This window comes from Scylla paramamosain, chromosome 28 (assembly GCF_035594125.1).
Source record: "Scylla paramamosain isolate STU-SP2022 chromosome 28, ASM3559412v1, whole genome shotgun sequence".
Lineage (NCBI taxonomy): Eukaryota > Metazoa > Arthropoda > Malacostraca > Decapoda > Portunidae > Scylla > Scylla paramamosain.
In genome coordinates, this window is record NC_087178.1 from 18354751 (window position 1) to 18367250 (window position 12500).

The following is a 12500-nucleotide window of genomic DNA, read 5'->3' on the forward strand; positions in this document are numbered from 1 at the left end:
CTCTCTCTCTCTCTCTCTCTCTCTCTCTCTCTCTCTCTCTCTCTCTCTCTCTCTCTCTCTGTCATTTATTCCTTTCACCCTTTACACATTTTTAACCCTTTTCTTTCCTATCCCGGTCTTTTTTTTTTTTTTTACTCTTTTTCAACATTTTTTCGCCTTCTTTTTCTTCCTTTCCTTCACTTTTCTTGTGCTGACCCATTTTTCTTCCTCAGCTACTTATCCCCATTTTTCCCCCTCCTCCTCCTCCTCCTCCTCATCCTCATCCTCCTTCTTCTATAACCTTCCATCTTCTTTCCTTCCATCCTTCCTTTCTTCGTTATCCTGATCCACATTCTTCGTTCGCCATTGCTGATGCTACCTCACCCCTCCTCCAACTCCTCCTCTTCTTCCTCTAGCTCCTCCTCCCCCTCCCTCCCGGCGTCTTGAGTCAGCTGATCTTAATGAAGCAACAAGACGATCAGCTTGTGTTATTTTCCTCACCGAGAATTAAGGAGGATCTGTTCCCTTGGTCCATCTGTCTTCATTGTGTGTGTGTGTGTGTGTGTGTGTGTGTGTGTGTGTGTGTGTGTGTGTGTGTGTGTGTGTGTGTGTGTGTGTGTGTGTGTGTGTGTGTGTGTGTGTGTGTGTGTGTGTTCGGAGTCAATGCTAGGCCTCTTAAATCCTTACTTCCATATTCTCCTCTCTCTCTCTTTCCATCTCTCTCTCCCTCCACTGCCCTTTTTAGCCATTCCTCCCTCTCTCCCTCCCTCCCTCCCTCCCTCAGGCTGTCAGGACGCACGGGACAGCGTCAGGAGATAAGAGAAGCCCGAGTGAATCCTTTCAGTTCCTGCAGTTGGTAGTTTATTGTTGTCCCACCGCTGTCTTAGTGGCTGCGGCGAGGAGAGGAAAGGCGGAGGAGAGGAGACGAGAGGAGAGGAGAGGAGAGGAGAGAAGAGAAGGGGAGACGGGAGAAAAGGAAGGGAGAAGGGCGAGGACTACAAGTAGAGAGGAAAGGACAGGAAGAGAAGGGAGAAAGAAGCGAATGAAAGACGAGAAGTGAGGAGGAGGAGGAGGAGGAGGAGGAGGAGGAGGAGGAGGAGGAGGAGGAGAAGGAGGAGGAGGAGGAGGAGCAAGTGTAGACGACGTAGAGAGGATGTAAGGAGGAGGAGGTGGAGAAGAAGAAGAAGAAGAAGAAGAAGAAGAAGAAGAAGAAGAAGAAGAAGAAGAAGAAGAAGAAGAAGAAGAAGAAGAAGAAGAAGAAGAAGAAGAAGAAGAAGAAGAAGAAGAAGAAGAAGAAGAAGAAGAAGAAGAAGAAGAAGAGTGTCGAGAGAGAGAGAGAGAGAGAGAGAGAGAGAGAGAGAGAGAGAGAGAGAGAGAGAGAGAGAGAGAGAGAGAGAAGAGAGCGTGTGTGTATGTTTGTATGTGTGGTAGGGGGGAGAGGGAGAAGTGTAAGATTAGGGAGGGAAACCTTGGGAATAAGTGGAAGGAAGGGAGAGATGGAGAGGAAAGAGAATAATGCATTAGTAATATTAATGGAACCTTGTCTGATTGATCGACGAGGGAGGGAGGAATGACTGGGAGGTGAAGGGAGGGAATGGGAGAGACGAAGGGAAGGATGATGATGAAATGGGTGGTGGAGGAAATGAGGGACAGCTGGAGGGATGGGGAGAAATGGAAGGGCATGAAGATGGAATGGGTGCGCAATAAATAGGAGACAGATGGGTGATAGGAGTATAAGGAAGGAAGGAAGGAAGGAAGGAAGGAAGGAAGGAAGGAAGGAAGGAAGGAAGGAAGGGAATGGAGAGGTGAAGGTAAGAGGAGGTGAAAGAATGATGGACGTAATGAAGGGAAAGACTTAATAATGAAAGAGGGAATGAGAGGAACAGATAAATAGGAAAAGAAATAAATGAAAGAAATAAGAATGAAATGAGGGGGGAATGAAGGAAAAAGGAAGGAAGGGAAGGAATAAATAAAAAAAGATGAAGGACAGAATGAAAGGAATAGATATAAGAAAAGAGATGAATGTAAGAAATAAAAACGAAATGAGAGGAAGAGATGAAGGGAACAAAAATTAAAGGATAAAGGTTGGAGTGGGAGAAAGAGATAAATTAAAGAAAATATAAAATAATGCAGGACGTATTGAACAAAAGAGATGAAGGAGAAGAAGAGATAAAACAATGAAGGACGGAATGAAGGAAATAAATGAAGGAAAAATAAATATCAAAGAGCGAGAGATGAAAGAGAAAGAGAGACGGAATGAAGAAAATAAATGAAGGGTAAGAAAATATCAACAACAAAGAGCGAGAGATAAAAGAAGGAAGAGAATGAAGGAAATAAATGAAAGGAAAGAAAAAGATCAAGAACAAAGAGCAAGAAATTAAAGAAAGAAGAGATAAGAGAAAGAATGAAGGACGGAATGAGGGGGAGAGATGAAGAGCAAGGCGGGAGAGATTAAAGAAATACTGACACTTGTTGGCGTATAATGAGGGCGCCTCGATGAAAGGGAGATGAAAAGAAGGAAAGATTAATGGAAGGAAGAAGAACGGATGAGGAAATGAGATAATGACCAAATGAAAATACGAGAAAAGAGAAAACGAGATTAAAAAAAAAAAAAGAGATTGAAGGGAAAAAAGTGGTTATGTTTGTGTGTGTGTGTGTGTGTGTGTGTGTGTGTGTGTGTGTGTGTGTGTGTGTAAGCAAGTATATATATATATTTTTTTACATTTATTGACGCAAGAAAAAAAATAAATACATACATAAATACGAAATCTTTAATCATCAGCCACTATTGCTGTACGTGCATCTATCAGTCTTCTTAAAATACTTATAAGATTTCTTGTATAATCTTATCTAATTGCATAATCTCCCTCCGCAGGTACGTGACCAACAGAGGGGACGACAAAGGGTGAACAGGTAACCAACGAACAGGTAAACAAGTAATAAGACAGACAAGGAAACAAGTAAATAAATAAAAAATAAAAAAAGCAAAATCCACAAGTTCTATTTTATCTCTTTTTCATCCTCGTTCTAGTCTTTCACATTTTTTTCTTCTTCTTTCGCCTCCTTCTTCTTCTCGTCTTCCACTTCTCCTTCGGTTTTAACTGTCCTGCTCCTCCAGTACGTCTTCTTCTTTTTCTTCTCCCTCTTCTTCTTCCTCCGCCTCTTTTTCCTCCTCCTCCTCTTCCACGTCCTCCTCCTTTTCCCTACCACGTCTCTCACTTCAGATTAGACAGTGCAGTGTATCACAAACAGCGCCACAAGTTCCTACAGGTCTGCTGTTGCTGTTTGTCCTTAATTTGTGCATCTGTGTATTTATCCTCCCCCTCCTCTTCTTCCTATTCCTCCTCCTCCTCTTCCCCTTCAACAACATAGGCAGAGAAATCCTGAATGCGCAGTTCAAAGTGCAAACTGAGAGACTTGCAGATCAGAGCATGAAGTGGATGACCCCCTCTTGAAGCCCCCTCTCCCCCTCACCCCTTCACTCCTTCACCCTTGCCCTTCACTGTCCCTTCAAAGACCCCTCCTCCTCCTCCTCCTCTTCCTTCTCCGATGAGCTTCAGGTTACAACACAATTCCTGTCATGCGGTTTGTCTTGAGTAAAATTTTTCTTTCATCTTCATATTTTTGGTTTTGTTTCTCATGCCGTCTGGTTCACTCCCACGTTCATTTTGTGTTGCGTGTAGGAGTATGTTCGTCTCTCTCTCTCTCTCTCTCTCTCTCTCTCTCTCTCTCTCTCTCTCTCTCTCTCTCTCTCTCTCTCTCTCTCTCTCATTGCGTTCAACTTTAGGTAAAAAATAGTTTATCATCTCCTTTGAATCTCTCTCTCTCTCTCTCTCTCTCTCTCTCTCTCTCTCTCTCTCTCTCTCTCTCTCTCTCTCTCTCTCTCTCTCTCTCTCTCTCTCTCTCTCTCTCTCTCTTACTCAGGCAATTTTCTACACCACACATTCTCAACACTTTTTTCCCCTCTCAGTGAAATATTTTGTAATGTAGGAAAGTTTTGTCATTTTTTTCCCCTGACATGTCATTCACTTCCCCCCATTCTCTCTCTCTCTCTCTCTCTCTCTCTCTCTCTCTCTCTCTCTCTCTCTCTCTCTCTCTCTCTCTCTCTCTCTCTCTCTTCTCCCCTCCCTTGCCTTCTAGTACAGACAACACCATAAACATACATAATGCATTTACATACACATGCCCCCCCTCTCTCTCTCTCTCTCTCTCTCTCTCTCTCTCTCTCTCTCTCTCTCTCTCTCTCTCTCTCTCGCATAAAATATACATACATACAGTCATTTCTTAGTTATAAAGCTGTCTTCCCGTACATTACCCTTTCCTCCTCTCCTGTCTATCTCTTCCTCTTTCACTCTATGTGTTCTTTGTCTTTTATCACCTGTTTTATTTATTCCTTTCCTTCTTCGCTCCTTTCTTAAATATATTTAGTACTCGTATTTTTCCTCTGTTCTCTCGTCATTCTTTACGTTGTTTTTTTTTCTCTTTGTCTCTCTCTCTCTCTCTCTCTCTCTCTCTCTCTCTCTCTCTCTCTCTCTCTCTCTCTCTCTCTCTCTCTCTCTCTCTCTTATTCCCCTTCTCAGTTTATTCGTCACTTCCTCCTACTTTTCAGCTTCTCTCTCTCTCTCTCTCTCTCTCTCTCTCTCTCTCTCTCTCTCTCTCTCTCTCTCTCTCTCTCTCTCTCTCTCTCTGTCAGTGCAAATATAACTCCTCCCTTGCAAATATTTCCCCTCAGTCTTCCTTCTTCCTCTTTCCTCTTTCCCCTTTACTCAAAAACACGCCACTCGGTTAACTTTCCCCTTCCTTTGTTCAAGACCCACCTTTCTCCAACATAATCCGTCACGAAATCTCCCCTTTTACCCTTTAAAATCCCACTTTCTTCCCTCAACATCCCTCCCCTCCCCTCTTTAAACTCCCCGTCTCCCCTGAAATCCCCTCGGGTCGCGTTATTCAAATAGGCTTCTCAGACCGACAATATAATATAGTGAGAGCGCGTCTAGCCGGGTCTTCTCTCCCCTCTCCTCCCGTAGCTTCTCCCCGGGTCACGTACATAGGGGGAAGGGGAAATGAGGGGAGTCAGGGAGGGAAAGAATGAAGGGAGAGCCGTTCTATTTAACTAAAAGGGGAAAGAAGTAAAAGATAGGAGATTTACGTGAGTTTTTTACCATAGTATTGCCTCGTTTTATTTCCTTGAGAGAGAGAGAGAGAGAGAGAGAGAGAGAGAGAGAGAGAGAGAGAGAGAGAGAGAGAGAGAGAGAGAGAGAGAGAGAGAGCATATGCCACGGATCTTGTGTGATATTAAACATTTCTCTTATTTTTTTCTCTCCTCTCTCATGCACTCCATTCTGCCTTCGTTTGCCTCTCCTCCTCTCCTCCATTACCTCCCCATTTTTTCTCCTTCTCTCTTTTACTTTTCTCTCTTTCATCTCTTCATTTTTACTTTCACGATTTCCTACGCATGTCTTTTTTATAACCTAGGCCAAATTTTCCTTTGCATTCTCTCTCTCTCTGTCTCTCTCTCTCTCTCTCTCTCTCTCTCTCTCTCTCTCTCTCTCTCTCTCTCTCTCTCTCTCTCTCTCTCTGCTCTTCATTTCATTTATATTCAACACAATCTCACTTTCACTCATGGGTCAAAAAATATTCATGTTCTTACCAATATTTTTTTTTTTCTGCTTCAATTTTCCCACAGCGTCTCGTTTTCTCTCCTAGTGTCACGCTACTCAAGGCTTCTCTCTCTCTCTCTCTCTCTCTCTCTCTCTCTCTCTCTCTCTCTCTCTCTCTCTCTCTCTCTCTTCTCTCCCTTTCACTCTTCAGATCCATTATTTCCTCCTCCATTATGCCTCCATCCCCTCCATTCCTCCCGAAGACCTCAGGGAATCAAGGGATATTAGATTCTGTGTGTGTGTGTGTGTGTGTGTGTGTGTGTGTGTGTGTGTGTGTGTGTGTGTGTGTGTGTGTGTGTGTGTGTGTGTGTGTGTGTGTGTGTGTGTGTGTGTGTGTGTGTGTGTGTGTGTGTGTGTGTGTGTGTGTGTGAGTACATTGGTCATATTTACATTTTATTGCATTTAGATTTGCAACATTCCCCACGAGAGAGAGAGAGAGAGAGAGAGAGAGAGAGAGAGAGAGAGAGAGAGAGAGAGAGAGAGAGAGAGAGAGAGAGAGAGAGAGAGGTAAACAGACACACGAAAGGAGACAGAGACAAAGACAGACAGGTAAAGAGAGAGAGAGAGAGAGAGAGAGAGAGAGAGAGAGAGAGAGAGAGAGAGAGAGAGAGAGAGAGAGAGAGAGAGAAATTTCTCTTTCAGAACTAGATTGGAACTAGTTTTTGTCAATCGAAAATAAATGGAAAAATTTTCTTCAACGTAACGTGAACAGAGAGCAGATGGAGAGACCTGGGGGGAGAGAGAAGGAAGAGGAAGAGGAGGAGGAGGAGGAGGAGGAGGAGGAGGGAGAGACGAGAGAAGAGTGACGGTATACGAAGCAAGGGAGAAAGGGAGAGGAGAGGTAGGGGAAGGGAGAGGGAGGGAGGATGCTGCGGATAACAAAAAATTACATTACACTTTTTTCCACCTTCCCACTTACGTTTTACTTTTTCCATTTTCTTTTATGTCTTCTTTCTCGTGGTGGTGCAAGTGTGCTGGCGCTCTGACGCTCCTTGCGATCCCATTCAGGGTGATGTGCATGCGTGTAAAACTATAACAATAACGAACACGGACACTGGAAGGGAGGGAGACGAGGACACAATATGGATGGGCAGGAACGGACAGCTTAACTAAGATATCAATACTCACCCTCACCAACTCAGCCGGACGTCACTGAAACAAAACAATTTCCTTTTTAGTAAGAGACAAAGGCGCGGTACATATTTTCACACGGTCTTGTTCAATGTCTGAAGTCTCTATAGATGTGTCAGTGTTCTTTTATGATATCTGTACCCTGATCGCCTGTGCTCGTGTTCTTGAATGCTTTGTTCTCTCATCAAGATTATTTTCGAGTGAGCATGAAGATGATTAGTCAAATTCTGATGGATGTTTTCCCACTGGTGATGAACAGCCACGCTAAACTACCACAAGGATCATGAAAACACTTGAAGACTCCATTATCTTATGCAGTCTGCTAAAAGAAGTCGAAATTACGCGCTGAAACGTTTAATATTACCATCCCTCATGCTGCAGTGTAAAAGGATGTAATAAAAATGTCAGGCAACTGTAAGAGAGCAGGTGACGCCTTCCTGCATCGCACACCGGCACAGGTGACTGCTTCACTCGCACACTTGGCTCACAGCTCATACAGATTCCAGGAAGGCAGACTTAAGCAGGAAGTCGATAAATAGATATAGAGCTGCCTCATTGCTCACAGGCTCTGCCTCACTGCTCAGGAAACCTGCCTCACAATTCACACAATCTCCCTCACTCACAAAACCTTTCACACAAGCTGCCTCACTGCTCACAGGAAAATCCGTCTCATCAGGTGCACACAAGAAATCCAGGTAACCCTGTCATCATCCAGGTGCTGGAAACACCTGCCGGGAATATACGGTTTTGTAGGAGTAGAGGCGGTGGACATCCATCCTGCAGAAAAAAGTGGTGCTTGAACACCCGTCTTGCAGGATGGCTGGAGGTGGCTGACGCTCATCTTACAGGACAAACGGTGGCGCTGGTGGTGGACACTCGTCCAACAGGACGGGATGTACGCCTCCATACCAGACACTGTCACATCTGTTATACGTTCAGCGTTTCTGATACAGAAACAGTAGTCATTCAAAGGAGCACTTGCTGCACGCACTCCTTGGCGCCAACCGTCCAGTAACTCCCACAGTGCTGTGTGGCTGGCCAGCACCTTATCCTTGAGGCCCAGGACGCGCTACTCACAACACCTGCCTCACTCACAACACCTGCCTCACTCACAACACCTGCCTCACTCACAACACCTGCCTCACTCACAAAGCCTGCCTCACTCACAAAGCCTGCCTCACTCACAACACCTACCTCACTGGGCACAAAACTTACCTGACTGCTAAAAAAGATAAAAAAAACTCCCTCATTTCTTTAAAAACCTATACCTCACAGCCCATCAGGTCACAGAGGCAGGCGGGTAACCTACCAAAACACAAATACAAGGGAGTCACAAAAGGCAATCCACATCTGAACCTTCCCCAGTGACGAAGAATACACAGCGCATCTCCTCCACCATCGGATAACAAAATAAACACCAGGAAAAAGAAAAAAAGAGAGAGACGACCAAGAGAACTTTACATTTTTCGCCTTTCTTCCCCCTCGAGAGAAAAACAACTGCATCGGAAGGAATAACTAAGCTTCCCCTTCACCCTGAGGAAAAGTTGGTGAGCTGCGTGTAAAGAGCTTCCGAGAAAACAAACTAAGAGGGGAAGGAGCAATTGGTGCCGTGTGCTGGTGCGGGTAGTGGTGGTGGTGGTGATGATGGTGGTGAAGATTGAGTGGCTGTTGGTGGTGCAGATGCACTACTATTACTACTAAGAGTACTACTTCTTCCTCTTCTCCTCCTCCTCTTCCTCTTCTTCTTACTACTACTACTACTACTACTACTACTACTACTACTACTACTACTTATATTAAAAGAGCTCATATTGTTATTATCTCCGTTTCCAGTGAATTACCACCACCATCATGACCAATAATAATAATAATAATAATAATAATAATAATAATAATAATAATAATAATAATAATAATAATAATAATAATAATAATAATAATAATGTGTCTTTACATAGCATCACTAATGGATACTGAGAACAACTTACGAAAGACAAGTGGAGTCATATAAGCATTAACAAATAACACTCAATATAATAAAAAAAATCCCAGTCTCTCTCTCTCTCTCTCTCTCTCTCTCTCTCTCTCTCTCTCTCTCTCTCTCTCTCTCTCTCTCTCTCTCTCTCTCTCATCCAAGCACACTTTTACTTTCCTCCATTTTTACCTTTTCCTCCATAGTACCCTCTGGCTTTCCTCCTCCCCTCCTTCCCTCCTTTCCCTCCCTTTCCTCCCTCCCCAAGTAATATGTAAATACGTTTCTCTACCGGTCGTGGAGAGAAATATAGCGTTTCTGGACCCAATATGTGTAATGGTGGCTACTCTCTCTCTCTCTCTCTCTCTCTCTCTCTCTCTCTCTCTCTCTCTCTCTCTCTCTCTCTCTCTCTCTCTCTCTCTCTCATGCCTGAGGGAGAGGAAGGGAATGAGAAAGACAAAGAGAATGGACGAGGAATATAGGAAGGAGGTAAAGAAATATTAAATGCAAATTGATATGGAGCAGGTAGAGCTTCCCAGAAAACCGTATAAGAGAGAATAAAGGAATAAGGGGAAATAGCAATAAATGTGATGACAGCAGAGAAGGAAGAATAAGAGTCATCAGCTTAATAGTCTGTAGGGTTTGTTAACTCTGTCTATTTTTGTCAAGAGTATTATCTATTTCAGTGCTTTGTGTGCTGGAGAGCTGGTGTGTTCGCGCAGGTGTGACAATGCACTGTAAATCAACGGCAAATGCAGCATATCAGTTGCCTCGAATATTTTGGACGGCTTGAATGTCTGAAATACCTTTAAAGTCAATACCGTGAATACATCTTCTATGAATGCACAGGATAAATACGACAGACAGGTCATGTGAGGTTTGCGCAGGTCGTAGCGTGACGTCAGCTGTCCCACCGTCTTATACATTCTCCTGTCTGAACTCAGCCACCCTCCTTTCCCGATGTGTGACAATAATGAAGAAAAAATGGCAAGGGAAAAAATGCGTTAAAATAATGAGTAATAAGTGGATTAGTTTGTAAGTGGATGGGAAGGAGTGGAGCTGGTGACGCACTGCAAGCTGTCTGGCCGTATAGATCATGTAGATACTTAAGTACGTTAAATATTAGCTATTTTTATAAGTATTCATATATTTAGCTTGTAGAGGCAAGATCATAATTTTTTTCCCTATATTTATCTTTATGCCGTGATCAGCCAAAGGAAAGAGGGAAAAAATAAACAGTAAAGGTTCACACATTTTGCCAGCTCCATAAACTTATTACAGAGTGAGTTTCCAAAAAGATAAACCTTCCTTAAGACAGTTCAAGTCGTGGGAAGGAGGAAAAATCGACACAAAGAGAGTTCCAATTTTAGCAGTGACAGGGATGAAAGAACAAAGACACTGATTAATTCTTGCACCGGTGAGATGGGAAGGAAGGATACGAGGGCGAGAATACGTGGAAAACTCTTAGGCAGTGAGGGCACGGGAAAGAGAAACAACTACACATACATACAAATAAAGAAATAAATGTGAATAAATAGCTGACATAAAAGAAATGACGAAAAAGATGATACACTTATATTTATTTATTTATTTACTTATTTACTTTTTTTTTTTGCTCTACGTTTCATTTCAAGCGTGGTTTTCCTTCAAAATTCCACGGGTGTTTTAATATTTTCAAGTCCATTAGTATTTGCACTTCCATTAGCTATTCTGTTATTTTTAATTCCTATCGACATTGTCACCATCTCCATATTTATGGGATGTGGCGGTGCTCATTTCCATACTGTGTGTGTGTGTGTGTGTGTGTGTGTGTGTGTGTGTGTGTGTGTGTGTGTGTGTGTGTGTGTGTGTGTGTGTGTGTGTGTGTGTGTGTGTGTGTGTGTGTGTGTGTGTGTGTGTTCATACATTTCCATGACGGAAATATGCAGAAATTATTATATTGACAGTAGTAGTAGTAGTAGTAGTAGTAGTAGTAGTAGTAGTAGTAGTAGTAGTAGTAGTAGTAGTAGTAATAGTAATTGAAATACTAATAGTACCAGAAACAGCAGCAGCAACAGTAGTGGTAGTAATAGTTTAATAATAATAATAATAATAATAATAATAATAATAATAATAATAATAATAATAATAATAATAATAATAATAACAATAATAATAATAAAAGCAACAACAACAACAACAACAACAACAACAACAACTAACAATAATAATAATAGTAATGATAGCAACAAACAGGTGTTGTGTTTATGCAGCACACATTTGTTTACTTTTCCTCCTCCCTTTGTGTATTTACATCTCATTTTAAACACACACACACACACACACACACACACACACACACACACACACACACACACACACACACACACACACACACACACACACACACACACACACACCATTATCTCAGCACTCATCAATCACATTCATCTTCTTCTAATGCTTATATTTTCCTCCCCTTTATCATACATACATTCACTAAATTTCCTCTGAATATTTCCCCTCTTGTTCGCTTTTCCCCTTCTTTTCCCCTCTTTTCCTCTTCACTCTTCCCATATCACGCACTGGAGCCTCTGGAAATTTCCCTTTTTCCCCCTCCCTTCTTTTTCTCTTTCCCTCTTTCCTTCGTTTCCCCTCACCACAGTCCCCTCACTCTCCCTCTAGGGAAGACCAAAGCGAGAAGCTGATTGGCTGCGAGGCGAGGGTAATCTTGTAGTGACGGCCTCTATCACCACACAATAACACGCTGGGTGAGGGGAAGGTGAGGGGAAGGAAGGGGAGAGAGAAGGGAAAAAAGGGGAAAAGGTGGTGTTAGCAGTGGTCCTTTCGCATTGAGGGTTTAAAACGAGAGGCTGCGAAGAGGCGGAAATGAGGTGGGAAAAGGGGAAACGTGGATACGAAGAGGGGAATACCAGAGAGAGAGAGAGAGAGAGAGAGAGAGAGAGAGAGAGAGAGAGAGAGAGAGAGAGAGAGAGAGAGAGAGAGAGAGAGAGAGAGAGAGTCTTACATGTGATTAAGGGGGCATAAAGTTAATTCCAAAAAAGAGGGACAGGGGAGGTGTTAGCCTATAATAAATGAGAGGGGAGAAGAGAAATAAAAAGGAGGGGGAGGAAGATGGAGGTATAGGAGGGGAGGCGAGTTAAAGAGGAGGAGGAGAAGGGAGAGAGAGAGAGCGAGAGAGAGGGACGAAGCGTATAAAGGGTGCAGAAGTATAAGATAAGGGAGGAAAACTTTGATGATAAAACTACCTATAAGATTGTAAATAATGGTGATGATGCGTGATAGTGAAGAGATAAAAGTGATGGAGGGGGAGGAAACGTAAAGGTTGGGGATGGGTGGGGGGGATGGGGAGCGGAGATAGACAGACGCCTCGACCAATAGACTCTAGAAAGGTAAACGTACGAGGCCATCAGGACAATAAAGTATAAATTCCCTCAAGACACCAAACTTATCAGGAAAAACAGAGGACTCCCTTGAGGTCTTGTGTAGGAATACCCCCCTCATTCTCTCTCTCTCTCTCTCTCTCTCTCTCTCTCTCTCTCTCTCTCTCTCTCTCTCTCTCTCTCTGGGCCCTAAATCCTCATTTCGCCATTCTTCTTTCACTTCTGCTGCCTCTTCTCTCTCTCCCACATATTCTCCTTTTCCTTTCTTCCTCCTCCTCCTCCTCCTTCAGAGCCATCATTCCTCCCCCTCTCTTCCCTCCCTCGAGAACACTGCATCAAAAAAGCTTCCTGATGAAAACAATACAACATTTATCG

At 43.2% G+C, this 12500-nt stretch overlaps 1 long non-coding RNA gene across 1 annotated transcript in view; it reads right to left on the reverse strand.

Moving 5' to 3' along the window:
• Positions 1-12500, reverse strand: part of LOC135115034 (uncharacterized) — a 296581-nt gene that overhangs the window by 139403 nt on the left and 144678 nt on the right. Inside the window, exon 3 of the long non-coding RNA XR_010275772.1 lies at positions 6768-6791. This is a non-coding gene — a long non-coding RNA (uncharacterized LOC135115034). The remainder of the gene's footprint in view (positions 1-6767; positions 6792-12500) is intronic.